Source organism: Manis javanica, chromosome 1 (assembly GCF_040802235.1).
Source record: "Manis javanica isolate MJ-LG chromosome 1, MJ_LKY, whole genome shotgun sequence".
Taxonomy (NCBI): Eukaryota; Metazoa; Chordata; class Mammalia; order Pholidota; family Manidae; genus Manis; species Manis javanica.
The window spans coordinates 166,200,323-166,218,294 of NC_133156.1; the positions used below are offsets into that span (position 1 = coordinate 166,200,323).

At 47.8% G+C, this 17,972-nt stretch overlaps 1 long non-coding RNA gene across 10 annotated transcripts in view; it reads right to left on the reverse strand.

Moving 5' to 3' along the window:
• The window catches only part of LOC108394829 (uncharacterized), a 269,317-nt gene that overhangs the window by 198,165 nt on the left and 53,180 nt on the right, over nt 1-17,972 (reverse strand). For all 10 annotated transcript variants that reach the window (XR_005056961.2, XR_012133172.1, XR_012133169.1 and 7 more), the window contains exon 2: nt 10,575-10,798. This is a non-coding gene — a long non-coding RNA (uncharacterized lncRNA). The remainder of the gene's footprint in view (nt 1-10,574; nt 10,799-17,972) is intronic.

Genomic DNA, 17,972 nt, shown 5'->3' on the forward strand with positions numbered 1-17,972 from the left:
ATACATGCTCATATTGTTTTCAATAAATATTAGATTCCTCTCTCAATTTGATGCGAAGATGCATTTCTCCTTGAATTTAGAAGAGCAATCAGAGATTGTATATTATGCCAACATCAAAAACACTCAAATAAAGTGAGCCCCAAATCTCTCTATTTATACAAGCACTGGGGGGATCTAAATGACACCCCACCATGTTACTCTCAGACAGAGGCTTGCCTAAAGTGAACTTCATAATTTCACCTTTTCTTTAAGAGTATCTGTGGCTTTTCAGTACTCATGTGTGTTCATTTATCATTTAAGCCAGTGTGGTGCAGCAAATTTAAAGTAGGTACTACTTTTTTTCCCCAGCTAACCCCAAAATTCTGTTTGTACTTTTAAGCAATTTGATTAAACAAACCACTCTGAGTACCAGTTTTGCTACTTCCTAACTGGGTCGTTTTGGACAGGCTGCTTGTCCATTCCAAGACTTCATTTCTTGGTCTTAAAGTGGGGTGAAGCTAATACCTGCCTCATTGGGCCATGGATGAGTACCTGAAAGTACTTTTAGAACAAATACATGCTCATATTGTATTTCAATAAATGTTAGATTCCTCTCTCAAAGAAACAGGAAGTTAGACTCAAATAAAGAGCCTCCCAACTTGCTGCCCAAAGGGTCAGGGTTTAGGGGAGGCTGAAGACATTGCAAATGTGACTAGCAGCTCTAGTGACTGGGGAAGATTTATTTACCAATGGAAGAAATACTTTTAAATCTACCTTTGTCATAATGGGACATGTTCATGTGCACACTGCAACTTACATCCAAGTATTTATGTAATTCTGCAAAGAACTTTCAAGCTAGAAACACACACACGTGTGTGTGCACAGGAGCTTTATTCAGCAGTACTACCCACTCAGTCTTTGCCTTAAAAACTGTTTCATCATGTGGCTGGAGAACTGCATCAGCCCAGTCATTGCCTAGGAGCCCAGAGAGGAGAGGCCTTGTAGAACCTAGAACCAGCTAACCAACAACAGCAGGGACCAGGAGCACCACCACAACACAATAACTTTTTCAAGATGATAAGTTCATCTTAAAAACATCTTAAAAATAAACATGCATCTTATTTTCCAGCTCCAGCAGTTTGAGATGAATCAAGTTAAAAAAAAAAAGCATTAACTACAGGCAACTGAATTTCTCAAAAATATTAACACAGCCTTACAAATGGATCCGCAGACTCATGAGTCTCAGCAAACTTTGCATTGTACATATAATCCTGTCAACTAGAAAAGACACAGGTAGGGAAAAGAATCAAATTTCCATTCTTTGGTATTTACCTGCTGTCTCACCCTGCTTGCTTCGGGAGAGTGGCTGTTTGCTGAGCCCTGGGAATGTGGGGAACAGGTTGCTAGTAAGGCCAGCTCAGGCTTTCCAGAACTAGCCCTCTGAACGAATTACAGAGGATCAAAGACCTTGTGTTATATTTTTCTGCAGAGCTGACTCATAGGTGTGCTATGTTCACAACATTTAAACAAGTAATGTGTCTGGAGAACAGGAAGGGGGGTGCTTTACAAGCAAAGATAAGATGTGATTAGTAATATGAGGTCAATCAGATAAAGATACCACACACACATTTGGATTTTAGCCCATTCTTTAATTTATTCTGAAAGGAAGAAGAGGGCAGAGGGTGGGGACCAAGAGTTTAGGAACTGACTTCCCACAGGCTGCCTCTCTTAGCATGCTCTGTTGTTTCTGTCCCACTTTTTTAAAAGGTCTGGCAATTTGTTTCATTTTTGTCTACTTCTCCTCTTCTCCCCTCTTCCTCTAAGAAGGCAGGGAGAAACTTTCTTAGAAGTCCTGTCAACACTGCCCTATGTCTTAGAAGACTTGAAATATTTACCCTTCATGTCCTCAGTTTACCTTCCAATGGGAGCATTATTTGGAAGAGGTTCCACCAGCATTCAAATCAACAGACACAACATTGTGGGTATACATACTGAGGACAGGGAGCGTTATTACGAGGCCAGGGTCCCTACCGGGTCTTATCAGCCATAAAGGACCTGTGTTCACTTGCTACAGCGTTGGTCAGACTCCATCACAACTTGGCATGGTGAGGGTTTCTTTTTTTTTCATGCAACTATTTCAAAGCAGTTCACGGATCTTGCATTTGACAACATCTCCATGGGGCTTGAAAGCCAAAAATGACACATCTTCATTTAACAGTTAAGGAAATTACAAGGCAGAGGTGAAGTGACACTTTAAAGTGAAAACCTCATGCTGGCATCCGGGTCTTCCTTGTTCTGCTTGGTCCCCTGTCATGATTCTCATTTGCCACAGAGTATTCTCACCCAGTTGGTTGGTAGGGACAGAGTCTGTGCACAAGGATGGCCATGAGCCCCCTGCCTGGAGAAGAAAGCAAGCACCTTGGACATTGCAAGTGTGTCTTAGGCTCCCTCTTCCCTGCAGGACTAGGGAGCTCTCTTTCATCCCAGGATCTCAGAAGTTACAGTGGATGGAAATGGGGTGAGTGGAGCATGAAGGGCAGGAGTCTGCAGGGATATGGGGCATGGAGAGTTTCTAATTAGACACAAGAAACTGGAGTTTGGATGGGTTGTTCTTTTGTCTCAGAAACTTTCTAGAGAATGACTTTCTTCCCTCTATTGTCTATAAATTGTGCTATTTTCGAATGGCTCTATTTACACATTTTAAAGGATTTTTTTTCTCCCTTACATTAAAATAAATTGATCTTTTGGTGGCTAGCTGTCTCCTGAAGCACAGTTAAGAGGCAAGAGGTTTTCAACCACGATGCACAAGACTGACAATTACCTAATAAAAATCCTTTCTTTTTCCTATTTCCTCAAAAGTCTATTCTCAGAAAAACAATTCGTTACTGTATGTGCTCTGTTTACCAGCAAGGTTAAAAGTTCAAGAACAGAAAGACATAAAAACATTTACATTAAAGCAAATCACTGTTCCTATACGCTGTCTGGCTCCGCATATTCAGGATCCAGCTCTTGTCACGCTTGTCACCGCAGGCTGGCCCCACATTTCTCTGGCTCCCTGTCTCCACCACTACTTTTTTTTCTAAGACCCCTCTCTGTTAACCTTGTTTTCTAGATCTTTTCTTTTTCCCTTTTAATATTTGATATTTTATGGCTTAGGTCACTGGGACCCCATTAGAGTATTTTCACTGATGGCACAGTTCTACATTAATTTTTTGAGTCCTCAATTTTTATGAATTAAAATAATAATGATGAGAGTCACCATTTACTGAATCAGTACTTTGTGCCAGGTTGTTATGCTAAGTGCCTTCATACATTATTGCAAATTTCCTCCTATGCAGGCACAGTAGACATATTCTCCCCAGTTGACAGATTTGGAAACTGAGCCTTAAAGAGACCTTGCAGACCAGAACTGGGGCACGTGTTACCAAGTTCTGTCACTTCTGGAGTCTCCACTTCCTTAAGCCTAAAGGAAGGGCCCCAGCACTGGTCATGTCATTGGAAATAGCTTCCTGGGCCATCGCTGCCTCTGGAGGCTCAGGGAGAGGAAAGTCAGGTGGCCCTTGACCAACACGAGCAGGGCTCTTCCAGAAGGGACAGCAGGTGAGGGCCAGGTCAGGGGCCATGCAGGTAAGAGGCCAGGCACCTTCTGCTCTGGGACCAGGTGGGCCACCTCAGCATCTCAAGGCCAGGCAGATCACCATGGAGATAGGGCCATGACTGAGAGAAGGGCCTGCCTGGTTGGGCTTGGCTGCCTCTGCACTCTGTCCAGGAAGATCACTGGGGCCGCTGGCCGGGGACACAGTGCTGCAGGAAGGAGTCCTCTTCTCCTACAAGGGCACTGCATGTGACACTTGGAGACAGACGCACTCCTTGAGTGCCCCTAGGTCAGCAAGCAGGGCAGAGGAGATGGGCTTCCATGTACATGAGTCCACTGGGGCAAATCTTTCCTGAGGCCCTACTATGAGCCAGTCACAAGCTGGGCATGAGCAATGGGGCCCATCCAGTCCCCAAGGCTCAGGGGCAAGAGGCTCAGGGCCTGCACTAACTAGCTCAGCAGACGTCCACCCCATCCACCCACACAGCTGCTCAGAGGGGCTCCCCAGGAGTACCTGGTGGGCCCCCCACCTGGGGCAGAGGCCTCCCCTTGTGGTGGTATGTGCACAGCTCTGCCTGGGTCTGAACACAGCCTTCAAATGAGCCTAGAGGGCAGGCATATCCTCTCTCCCTCCGTGCAGTGCCCCTACACACCAGATGCACACACACCACACACAGCACACACACATTAGACACACACACACCAGACACACATACACACAAAAAACAACACTCACTCACATACCAGAGACTGATACCCAATAGACACACACATATGCACATGGCAGACACCCACATACACCTACACAGGTGCTCCTGTAACACAGAAACCTGCACTCGGCCTCATGCAAAATCCACACAACTCACATACACACAGTGAACACACACACAAGCTACAGACACCTGCACCCACAACACACATGTACCGTACCTACAGCTGGGCAAACACACCACCCGTATGCACAGCACATGCACCACACACAGTAATGCCACCCCACCCACCCGCTCACCGCCCCATGTGTGCACACCCACCCCACACCACCCTCATAGGCAGGCATGCACACACACTATAGATGCACACCCCACACATATAGACCACGCAACCCCACACATACCCCCCGACATTCACAGGACCATTCCACACAAATGCATATGTGTGCACACACCTATTCACACTCTTCCGCTGGCAACTCTGCTTATTGTAGGGCAGCCCTAGCAGAGCCATCAGCGATCTGCCCAGCACCCTTCCTTCCCAGAGAGACCATGGCATGTGAGCAGCTTTGTATTCATTAAGCAACTTCTGAGGGGACTAAAAAAGCAGGCATAAGGTGACTTGATTTTTTGTCCAAACCAGGACATGTCTGAGTGAAAGGCAGAACTGCAAGTAATTAACGGGCATTATGGCTTTCTGATGGGCATGACTAGGATCAGCCTGGCAAACCGAGGTCCACGATCCCTTCACCTAAAGGGACCAGCAACAGTAATTACAGAGTCACGTTCTGTGTTGCCTCTAGAAGCTCCAAAGATAAAAATCATGGGTGAGAACTGGAAAGGGCTGGAGACAGACATTCATAGTTCTGGACAGTGTATTTCCTTTACTGCTGCTTTTCCTCCTCAAATGGCAGCAGCAATCTCTTCTATGGGTACAACTCCTGTGGTTGCTCAGCCCGCTCTCCTTCTTGTCTCACTGTTTCTCCAGTGGCCCCGCAGTTTGCAGAGGGGTGGAAGCCTGCCTGGGACCCCAGGAGCCTCTGTCCAACAGGAAACCCCTTCCCCACCAGCAGCTTGGAAGAATAAAGACCACATTCACTTCACTAACATTTACTGGCCACCTGCCGAAGGCAGGCAGACATGGGCTTTGGCAGTAAGAGGTGTCCCCACAGGACTCTGACCTCAAGGGGCCCCGAGTGCAGGGCTCTAAGCTGTGTCCTCTCACCCATCTCCTGGGATCTTGCTGAAATGCAGATTCTGGGGCCAAGAGGACAGGGCAGGGCTCTGCCTCTTTGATCCCCCCAGCCACAATTTGAGTGGCAGGCAGTTCTCAAAGAACAAAGTCTGTCCACAGCCTGCCCCTCTCCCCAGGCTCCTCACACAATGCGGGCAGGAGGCAGGGCCTACAAGGCTGTCGGGGTGACCATGGCAGAGGCTGGGGTGGCAGCTACACTGCCCAGTCAGGGGAGCAGGGGTCGCACAGATCACCTGACCTCCAAGTGCCCCCCTGTTTTCAGTTATGCTCTGCTATCTGCCTTCCAACTGCTGCTTCTCATTCACAGTCATTTTTAAGGAAAACTGGCATTTGCTTGGATACATGTATAAAACACAAAGAGACAGTGTAATAGAGAGATGGCCACACGACTCTGGACTTAAAGCCAGGATGTGCCATTACGTTACAAGTTGGTCTGGAGCAAACTGAAATTCAGTTTTCTTAACTGAAACCTAAGGATATTATGTCACCTCAGGGACCTGTTCTAAGGACTGGAAATAATGTTTTGAAACACCAAAACTTACATCTGGAGCAAACTGAACCCTCAGACAGTAGCTGGGATTCACTTAAAGGTGCATGCTCATTAATCCATTTGCTCAGGAGGTCATCATTGAAAACACAGTACCTATAGACCTGACCCCAGGCTATAGAAAAGGGTGTGCCCCATTCCAGCCATTGGGACTCAGAATGGATTTGGAGGTCCTGCCAACTCACGTAAAAAGAAAAATAGACTTGAAATTACAGAGGTGAGAGCATCAGGCAGAGCTGGACATGCGGAGCGACCCTTCTAGAGGTAATCCAAAACATTGGAGACAACCATCATCCCTGGACACCTGTGGGTCAAGGCCAGACCTTCTCCAGGCTGACTCCCTTCTCCTGGCTAAAAGCAAATATGACTCAAAAGTACTTCAGTGTGGACAAAAAGACATTTACATCTAGAAATTTCAAGTAGAGTCATTCATCAGAAAGCCTCAGCAAAAAGAGCCATGTTGCAGCCTGCCTAGACTCTGAAACCCTCACTGCTTTTGATAACTGAATTGAGGAGCCCACCAGGGGAATTCATGTGAAGAAGCCAGGCCCAACTCTTTCAGTCATAGTGCATTTCTGAGCCAGATGCTCACACGTGGAGCAGGGGGAGAAAGTGGATTGCTCCCACTGATTTTGATTCTCGTACTGGCAACTCTGATGCACAGGGAACATGTGGACCAAAGAGCACAAGTTGGGAGCTACCTGGAGCTTGGGGGGGGAGGGGGTCTGCGTGTGAACCTGTCGGCCGCAGCATGTGCACCGAGCCCTCGGCTCAACCACATTTTGCTATGCTCGAAGTAGGCGCAGCTTTAACTTCAAAGCCACTCACAAACATCTCAGAGACACTGGAGTGAAGGCAAGAAGGTCTGGAAGGCTGGGAATGAGCAAATATCACCACCATTTTCAAAAGGAATGGGCTCTAAAATCTAGAGGATGGTAGCATCACTCCAATTTCCGGGCAAACCAAGAAGAGACATTAGGTAAGGCTCACAAGCCTTTGGGAGGAAAGTGGTGGTCTCGAAGAGGCCACACAAGATCTCTCAGAGAAAGTCATTCCATGCTAACCTCATTTCCTGTTTTGACGAGCTTCACCAGAACAGTCAATTAGGGGAATGCCCCAGAAAGTGTGTCTTGCTTTCAGTAAAGCATCTGAAAACCTCTCATCGTATCCTATGTACATTAAGATATAAAAGATGAGCCAGATGCTGGTGTGAGGAGGGGAATTCAGTTAGCAAGACAACCATCCCAGAGAGGCCAACTCACGGCCCTGCGTCTGTGCTCTTGCCTCCCCGCCACTTCAGCTGCAGGAGATGGCCAGGCGGACCAGGCCACCCAGGAGACCTCAGCTGGACAAACTATTCAGTATTTCCTCCCCAGTCCAAATGGTTTGAAATGATTTTCTGCAGCTCCACACACAGAGCAAGCTGAAGCTCCAAGCTGACCCTGTCAGTCTGTGGCTGGTTTTGCACCACTCATGTGCCCTGGAGGGAAGCAGGAATGTCCCCTGGCCCTGTGCTCTGTCCCTCTCACTGCATTTTAAAACAACTTGGAGAGAGACACTGAAGGGATATTTATTAACTCTGTAAGTCACACCAAACTGTAAGGAAAAATGGCCTCAAAGAATCAATGCTCAAGAGTTAAAGAGCTGGGATGAAACAAGACAGAACAGGTGTGAAGCCCTGTGTCTCTGAAGAATACAATTCCCTGGAGGGGTGCAAAGGGAGCCTGGGTGCATCTGAGTCTGGTGATGCTCCCGTGTACCTGAACGTGGCCAGAGATGACAAAACAACACTTTGGAGCCTCTACCTTTACTTTTTAATTCTTTGCATGCCACTGAGCACCCAGGGTGTGAGACAGGCACTAAAAAAAATCCTGTCCCTATCATGTTATGGGCTTGTTGTGAGGACAAACTAAGTCAGAGGTGGTAAAGTGCTTTGAAAAAGGGAAAGCTCTGAAATTCAAAATAGTATTATTATTTGTTGTAAGGTGCTTTCCCTCCAAAAAAAGAAAAAAAAATCTGACAGTCTGCGAGTGATAAGAAGAAAATGATTCAGCTTTGGCTTCTCTTTCTCCAGCTGTAACCCCAAACTGGTGGGGTTTGCTGAACAGCCTCAGTGAGCCCATCACAAAAGCCCGAACATCTCCAAGACTCCGCACCTCTCCTCTGGCAATTCATTTTCCCAAAAATTCTTCCTAGAAGGCTTGTTTCCCACTGCCCTAAATTCTGGGATTACAATAATTTAAAAACTCATTCATAAAGCTCCCTTTCCAGGGCTAGGTGTTCAGAGATGCAGTCCCAAGTCAGGAGAGCAGACCTGAGTCAAGTAAACAGACAGATAATTGCCTTTGATTTCCCCTGGGGTCACTGGAGTGTCACTGGGCAGTTCCAGGCATCAGAATTCTGCTAGACTGAGCTGTCTGGTAGAAATGTCTGTGATGACACACACATTCTGGGGTGTGCTGTCCAATATGGCAGCCACCAGTCACATGTGGATATTTACACTCCCATTAATTAAAATAAAAAGGAATTAAACATTCAATTCCTCAGTCACACCAGCCACTCTCTAAGTTTTCAATAAACACATGTGGCTAGTGGCACCCCTGTTGGACAGTATAGCCTTAGACCAACAGTTCTCAACCTTGGTTACATGAATTACCTGGAGAGTCTGACAAAATGCTGGCATCTGCCCCCATCCCAAATTCTGATGTGATTGGTCCTGGTGGAGCCTGGGTGTCTGCTTTCTTCAGGCTGCTGGGTATTTCTAATGTCTATCCTGGGTTCAGAACCATTCACTACTCCAGACACCGAGAACTGGGTGCTTGGTTCCCTTCTGTTCCTTCTCCAGTTATCTTTGCAAACTAGTTTTCCTGCAAACACCATAGGAGTTATTTCTGCTTCTCCCTGAGCCTGTCATTTCCAACTTCCAGGTCATAATATCTTTGTGCGGCAGTGTCTGGGAAATGGGCAGAGGATGCAGTTTAGCCTGCTCAAAAGCACAGGTAAGGGGTAACCTGGTGAGACACCTTCTTCCGACAGCATCCCCTTGTACCAGGGCAATGGTACGGGCAGATGGGCTGATTTGGGTCTGATGAGCACCCCGTGGGGCACATGCACACACCCACTGCAGGGCCTGGGCTCCTCCCACCAAGGGGTCTGTCTCCACTGCCCCGTGACACCTTTCTACCCTGCTGCCTCCCCTTCTAGAACTAGCAGAGAGGGAAATAGAATCTTCAGGCAGGGCGGGAAAATTGTTGAGCAGAGGCAGGTTGCTGGGACAGACTAGAGTCAGCTTCATAGAGCTGAAATTTGGAGGGCAGGTGAAAGGCTGTCAGCTAAATTACTAAGTGAACAGACAGGATTATTGCTGACATTGATAAGTTCTGGGATGAAAATGAAATTCAGTCAGAAAAAGTGTGGGTTATCTCAGGACAGTGGTCAGAGAGAGCCTCCCTGGGGCATCTGGGTGAGACCTGGGTGTGCCCCGCAGTGTGCGCTGTGCCGTGCGACTGGGGGTTTTGAGAGGATCGGTGAGGTCTGCTGACAAATTATTGTGAAGTAGGAAACAGTACAAGTGGTCCTTTCACAGTATTCTTGGATGTTGGCTAAGCCTGAAAGGGGGAAACGGACAGAAATGCTGGAAGGCAACTGCTCATGGCCTCTTTGGCCAGGTCCCTAGGAGGGTCAAGCTGTCCTACGAAGGGTTGGGGAAGAGAGTGGGGCTCCGCAGGAGGAATGCGCTGCATTTACCCATTTTAAGGAATACTTAGTTGCCAGCTCCAGGGACTCAGATTTGAAGGGTGCCTTAAAAAATCAGGGCTTCTAAATCAAATGACCATGCCATCCACCCATTATGAACTGCACAGCCCTCCCCTATTCATGGGCAAAGCCCCAGTGATGGCCCTAGTAGTAGACTGAAGGTGCTGAGAAGACCGGGGCAGAGTTGATCTCATCTGCTGCTTTGTTTCCAGAACCTGGCACACAGTACACCACAAAGAAACCTTTCTGGAAAGAAGTGAGTGGGTGACTGATGAGTGTAGGGAGGGTTGCCGCTGAGAAGACAAGTCTCTGGTTGAAAACTCCAGGTTGTTGATGGTTTGTGGGGGGGGTCACCATTTGCAGGACATCCTCAGAGTGGGTGTGGAAAGAGACTTCCAAATGTCTTCCAGTGTTTTTCTCAAATGTTGATGTGCCAATCCTGACTCTAGAAAGGTCTTCTAGAGTGGCAGGAGGAAAGGTAGGGCAAACCAGGCTGAGTAATGAGAGATTCAAGTTCCACACACTTCTAAAGGTGTCATAATGGCCTGTGTGGTTAAGGCAGGGTTTACTTGTGTTCCTATAGAAATTAATCTCAAACGCTATTTGGTATCCTTTAAATTAGGGTTTAAATATAGCTAATCAGCAAACAATTCGCTTTTCTTTAGTTTCGCTTTTAATGAAGGAAAAGGGATTGAGACCCACGGAGTCTAGCCAGACAAATAAGAAACTCACCAGACCAGACTGTGGCCGTGTCATCGCAGACACATCACCCGCGAACGTGGAGGCTCTAGGAGTGCACAGCTGTTAGCACCGCATCCCAGGGTGAACCCTTCACCTGCATTCTGGCTGTGGGCGGCAGGTGAGGCACCGGAGGGGGCTGAGTCCCGATTTTTCTGTGTCTGTGCCATTTTCGATCAAGTGTGTCACAGGGCTTCCTGTTTCATCTCCCAGTTATTCTGAAACAAAAACATGCGTGAAAAACACAGGTCACGCCAACCACATTGAGAGACAATCACTCCAGTACGTGGAAACCAAAAAGGGAAAGACAGATCATAAATGCCACAGTGAGCTGGGGAATCCAATTTATCAGCACCTATTCAAATAGTGATAATCAACAAAAATTGCAGTTGGTAATGTGGGTGCAGGGCGTCTGCTGAAAAACAATTCAGAGGAGAGTGAAAAAAACTCATGTTCCCACAAGCCCACTGCCTGTTTCCTGAGAAGCTAAAGCCAGTTCTGACCCTCTGGGCCAGCCAGGCTCTACTCCTGGGGCCCGCAGAGGCCCTGAGCACCTGTCCCCAAGGGTCCAAAGAGACATGAGACGGGTCATCGTGGAGCGGCAGCCTGACGAGGATGGACAAGGAGGATGACGGCTGGACCTCTGGTCTCCTCTCCTCTCCCCATCCATCCCAGGAGAGCTGGCCTCCCTGGTACTTCAAAGCCTCAGGAGCAGACCAGCTGGCACCCAGCAGCCTCGGCAACGGGGAGGGAAGGAGAGGCGGTAAGGGGGGCCCCTGACCAAAGGCCCTGAGGACAGCATGGGGCTGCTGGGAACAGCTCCAAGGACTATGATTCTAATCAAAGTTTCTCTGCCATCAAAACCAGTAAGTTTGGTTCCCAGACGCACGCACATAGTTTGTGGAAGCTCAATCAGTTCTCCCAAAGAAGTGAAGGGAAACTTCCAAAGACAGACAGGGGCAGGTCGATTCAGAAATCCAGAGGGCCATTACCTCCGCCCCAAAACTATAGCCCTACAAGCCAGCTTTGCTTAAAATCTGCTGTTCACACCCTAGAGGAGAGGAAGAAAGGACCAGAGACAGCACAGCCACGGGAGGAAGGTCAGATCCACACCTTCCCACTACTCCCAGCCTTTGTCTCTGAACAACACACTAATGGTCAGAGGACGGACAGGCGGTGGGCGACTGTGCAGAGCTTCTCTGGGTACTCTGCTGTCCCCTCTACATATAACATGGCCCAAGATGCCACCAACTGCCACTGTCCTCCATTTCCTGACTTTTGTTAACAGCACAAAATTCTCTATAAAAAAGGCAGTGGGTACACGATTTTGGAAAAGCTCCATCCTTGCCCTAGAGGCTCATTCACAGTGCACAGTAGCGCACAGAAGACCCCAACAAGGTTTGGAACTAAACAAAGCTGTTCAAATTAGTTTATTGTGTGCCTCCCAACCATATCTGGAGCAGAACCCTTTTTACACACTGGCCTTTGCCAGCCGGTAAGGTTGAGGTTGAGTGGTGAAGATCAAAATTTCCCTAACACTTACAGTCCTTGCTGTCCTGGAACTCCATGGCAATTGTGACAGTCTGTATTTATTTCTTGAAACTCTATATTATTTTCCCCCCATCCCTCTCCCCTAATGTCCTGAGCACATGAATCAGCTGATTCACACAAACTCCTGCAGTCTTTATTTTTCCTCTCCGAGGCCCCCTTTGCTAGGGGCTTTCTGAGAAGTGATGAGCCTGGCTTTGTGCTATCTAGCATTCTGGCAAGAACACTGCCCACATAGGTCTGTTGGGAAAACCAGCTTCCTGATTTGTGTCCCATGAGCTAGCATTTTCTAACGTGACTTCAAATCTGGAATCTGGGCCCAAGATTTCATACGCAGTGCCTTCCTGGGTGGGCCAAGAGAAACAGGAACTAAGAAAAGCATCAGGGGCCAACATGGGTAGAAGGGGAAACCTGGTCCCTTAAGTTTCACCATCAAAATAGACAGGCAGCTTAGAAACCTGTTCTCTCCAGTGACCCACTTCCAAGTGGGATGAAAAATCAACCAGGCAGGCTTCTGAATGGAACACCCGACCATGACTTTAACCAAACTCACAGAGCAGGAGGTAGGCAGGTCTTAAGGATCATCTGGTCAGTCTTCATTTTGCAGGCACACAGAGGGAGGAGGCCAGCAGTCTTCCTGAGGCCACATTGGAAGGGAAGCTGCTGGGACCAAGATCTGGGTCTCTCCTACCTAATCCCTAGATTCTGAATTCTACAGTAAGACCTGAGCTAGCAAGTCTGGGAACTTTTGCATAGATAAACCAAATCCCTAGTGACCCATGTTGGCCTGGCTGTCTAGTTATGATTGGAGAAACCCAAGATCGTCCACCCATTAAATTTAAAAGATCTGCCCTTATTGGATCGAATCACACATATGGCTTCCCATAGACCAGCACATGCTGGGAGTGGGTGGAGAACACACCTTTCCCATGTTGCCACAGTCCTAGAGTGGCTTCTGGCCACACGTTCCTCCCTCACTCTTACTCCCAGCTTGTCTAAGCTATGCTGTTCCTGCTGGTCTCCAGTATTCGAGGGATCCCAGTTAGCTCTCCCCACTGTGAGCACACAACTTTGCTTTCCCTCAGATCTGAAGGATGGCCTCCGGGTCACACACATCACACTGTGAATATGAGCAGGACTTGAAACGTAGCCCAGGCAATCTCCTGTGTGCTTCCCAGGCTAGATCCCAAATCAGATCCTTTCTGTTCCTCACGGCAGAGGAAGTCTCCTAGCATGGGAAACTGAGAGCGGGGAGAACCAGCAGCTCAGACATCCACCCCTAGGCTGGCTCTGGTCACTGGTCTGGGTAATTTACCCCTCATTTCCATCCAATCCTCTGCTTCCAGGGTAGTTGGGTACCAGGGCACTCGGTGAAGCAAAGACTGTAAAGTTCTGTTTGCTGTCACCATGGCACTGGTGACACCTCACTGCTGGAAGGCCAGAGCCCCCAGGTGCCCCCATGCAAAACACACGCTTGAGCCAGTTCTGCGCTGAGGTCTTCATCAGGCTGGGGAAAATGGGGAGCCAGGCACTGACATCAGACCTGACAGCTCTGAAAGCCCACTTTTTGAGATTTTGGAACAGTGCCCAGGAGGATAGGGTGTGCTCTCAACACCAGGATGTTCAGCTCTCGGGAGTCCACCGTCATCATTTCTCAGAAAGTTAAACCTAGAAGGCACACTCAGAAAATGCGCATGGCTGATCACAGCTAACTTCAGGGATAAGTGATAAGGGTCCTTTGTGTAAATTATTAAGCGTTTGTGCTGCTGGAGATGTCAGGGCAGGGGAGAGAGGAACTTACACTTGAGGGCCCCCCCTTACCTTGTTTCTGAAGGGGCGCATGCATTTCTAGAGTTCAAGCCACATAACCCTGAGCAGATACAGAACCTTTCTCTGAGGGGACCTCCCCTGAGAAGCAGTTTTTGAGAAGCGTGCCACGCATCAATACAGACCTACGTGTGGTTCAGAAGGACTCTGTGTCCTTCAACCCCTGTCAGCAGAGTGTGAGGGCTGCCCCAGAACACACCCCGTCCTCCTGGCCACTGCTTACCCGGCGCGTCCCACATGCCAGTTGCCACTCTGCATGCTCTTGCACAGCCCGGGATCCTACTGCCCTCTCAGGTGGGTGCTGTTAGGATCCTCTCTTACCCAGGAGGCAACAGGGAGCTCAGCAACCAGCTGATAAGGGGGGCTCCCAGCTTCCATTCTGGCCCCTTGGTTGTGACGCTCTGCCACCTTCTGGGATGAACAGGAGCTCACAGGTGACTCAAATGCCCTGACATCCTGAGGGTCTTGGAGGTTTGCCCACCTTTTGGTACAGAAAGGTACCTGTTAAATATCTCCTTTCATTTGTACCGAAGGTGGAAATAGAGACAAGGGTAGCCCAGGGGCTGGCCATTCCTGGATGATTTCCTGGCCCAGTCACGCCATGCCCTCACCTTGGCCCCTTTCTCTACCTGTGAGATAAAACCCACTTTTCAAAGAACTAAACCTCAGAAACATTTCAGCAGATCTGTAGTCCAGATGACTTTGTGAAAAGCGAAAATTATAGGTAACTTTGCTCTACACTTACTAGAAATGCAGAGGGCCCTCTGAAAGGCTGGTTTCACCTCTAAGGTTGTGCTGGAACACATGGAGGGTTCCTCAGCACTGGAGGAGCAACAGAGACACACAGTGGGATCTGTGACACATGGTCTTTTTGGTGTTCCAACCACCCGTGGCCCGTGGCCCTGACCCGTGGTCCTCAATACGAGCCTCTGGACCAGAGCACCACATCACCTGAGAATTTGTTAGGCATGCAAATCCTCAGGCCCCACCCCACACCTTCTAAACGGGAAACTATGGGGGTGGGGCCCAGGGACGGCTGTTTCCATGAGTGATTCAGAAGCAGGCCGTGGTGAGTGGGGCTCACGGTCCTGGTGACACTCTTGGAATGGGGCCACGGGCTCCATCCCTCATGACCACTGGGGCTGGAGGCTGGCCATCTACTGAAGTTCTCAGTTTACTGAACTGGACTCAAGCTCCTCAGCAGGTGGCTCTCTCCTGAGATCCCCATGGTGGGAGGGAAGAGTGAGCAGTTCAGAAGCCACCCGAGACATTCAACAAGACCTTTGGGACACAGGGGAGAAAAGTTGGTTCTCCTTTCCTGGTGCTTCCCATCTGCACAGAAAAGGGCTCAGTTCCTGTAGGATTCCAAGTGGCACCAGTGAGTTTTCCCTAGTCATCACATTTGCCCCATAGCCATATTTACACCCTCCACTGTGGCTTCCTCTTCCCTGCACTCCCTATGCTTTGCCTGGGGAGGATAAATGAGCCATGCTGTCATTTTTCTCAAACAGGAGAATACAGAAAGTTTGCACCAGCTTGACCCTCCATCCTGCCCGCCGGGAAAGAGAGGTGGGAACAAAGCCTGCTCTGCTCACATCGACGTCAGGTAATGCCCAGGTGGGGGGCACCGGGAAAACCGGACAGGTGAGAGGCAGCAGACGCCCAAGTCAAAAAAGTTAAAAAAATAGTTTGTTTATCACTGTAAAAAAAAAAAACTAACCTCACACAGGAAGTATGAGGAGAAAAAGAAGAAGAACACAGACCCAGGCCGTGGCGCTGAAGGTGGCGGAGATGGGAGTGCACACCCAGACAAAATGGGCATCCTCGGCCTCCCTTCTCCCCTTCGTAGGGGTAGTGGGGACAGAAGGGGTAGGGCCCTGGGTCAGGGTGGGGTCTTACAAACGGTGGGGAGAGAGCAAAGAAGGGGGCTGTGAGTCACGAGGCACAGCCTTGCCAGACACAGGGCAGGACATGTGGTGGGACCACATCCCACCCAGGACCCTCCCTGCAGGTATGGCCGTCCCAGCCAGACGTGGAGGAAAAGCCACCTGGAATGGAAACTGGCATCCGAGATCGTCCCACACACCCGCCTCCACTCAGGGGAGGACACAGGAGCCAGCAGATCCTGATCATCTGCCCCCACGCCCATTTCAGAAGTGCAGCCCTAGCAGGCGTCACTGTGGGAGACACCACCCTCCCAGGCCTTCCACCCAAGCTGGGGCTGTACAGACCTTCAGGAAAGGAAGCCCACACTGGGCCCTCCAGCTCTGGTTTGGTGGGACCTGCTGTGAAGTCCCCCAGGGCAGACAGGAGTCAAGTCAGGTGTCTGACACAGGGCCCCCTGCCTTCTCTGAAATGTAGCTCAGCTGGATTTCTAAAAATGGGGACACAGGACCAGCAATGTCCTCCCAAGAATTAGAATGAGGCAAAAGAGTGAGACTAAGAAACATTTCCTTTTTCATAGCATCAAACAGTAGGAGAATAGGAAATAGAAATCCTGCCTCCCCATAATAAAGAAACACAAACACTATAAAACGTGCACACCTTGAAAAGATATGAACAAAAGGATTTCAAGTCGTTACTATCGCTGTCAAAGAAAGCCATTGGTCTTAAAAAAAAAAGAAAAAGAAGGAAAAGAAAGACAGAAAGAAAGAAAAAGAAAAAACTCTGCACACCAAAAATCTCAAAATAGAACCAAAACCTGCAAATCATACTCAGGAGTCTTTTGTGAACCCATGTTTTAGCATGCTGTTGCAAAGGTTAATAATTTTCCTACCGAAACTGAATGTGGGTTGTGAAAGAACATTAAAATGAAGAAAATTTCCCCGTGGCTGCTATTTTATTATCACCAAAGCCATCAAGTTTCAGTTTGAGTTATTTGTATTTATTTGTGAAAACAAAGATTAGGTAAGTAGAAACATAAACCTCATCCTAATTATTGCCCTGGAGTATCTGATTTTTAAGACAAAAAAAAAAAATTAGACCATCACACACACGCATTCAAGGCATTGAAAAGTCAAAACAGCAGAGAGGAGAGAGCTGTTTATCTCCTTCTATTGCTTGAAAAAAATGTATTGTCTCATGTAAAACATTAATATTTGTTTACACCTTGTGAAGATAATGTGAGAGTCCATCTGTACTTTTAGTTGCTGAAATTTTTGTCAACTGTATGCTCAAGTAGAGACCTTTTACACTGCAAACTATGATTTTTGTTTTATACTTGGAAAAAATGTAGTAACAGCCATATAATTCAATGTTGAAGGCTTGGGAAAAAACGGCATTTAAGTGCTGCTTTAAAAGATCAAATTAAGAGCTCTGAGACATTTACAACCAGGTGGAGCCTAGATGAAATGTGGGGTTTAGGTGCAAAGCTGAATTTGAACTCAGATGTGTCTCAGATGCCAGGTGAACAGCTTGTTTCCTGAAGTTTTACAAGAAATTCACTAGATGAAGTGGTTAATCAAAATCTAAGGGTGAGCAAATAACTCTTCATTTCCAGCACAACATAAACATCAAACCGAAAAAAAAAACCATGCAAAAAGACTCAGTGGTCTCACATCACCGAACAAACTGTTTTTCTACCTATTTTGTGTTGCTGGCTTTTGTTATCAGCCCAATCGGCAAATTGTGGCCAATTTTGTCATGGTTTAAGCAGACATTTTGTTCCCAAACTGCTTTCAACATTTTAGCTACCAAATACAGTTTATGAGAAATTGAACAAGCCACAATGCAAACTGAAAAGGTACCTAATTCTTTTTTAAATTAACCCCTTTTAAGTAGGTTAAAATGACATACACACATAAAAGATTTTTCAAAGAAGAATTCTAGTAAATTCAAATTCTGGAACAACCTCATCAGACTTTCTTGGAAAAGAGAATAATTAATGATTAACCCACTGATAGGATTTTGAAACCAACTACATGACATTCCCCAATTCTGAACCACCACGACACCATAAAACCTTGCTCTTAATAACACCACGTCATTTGTATTTTACCTTACACACATCAAATATTG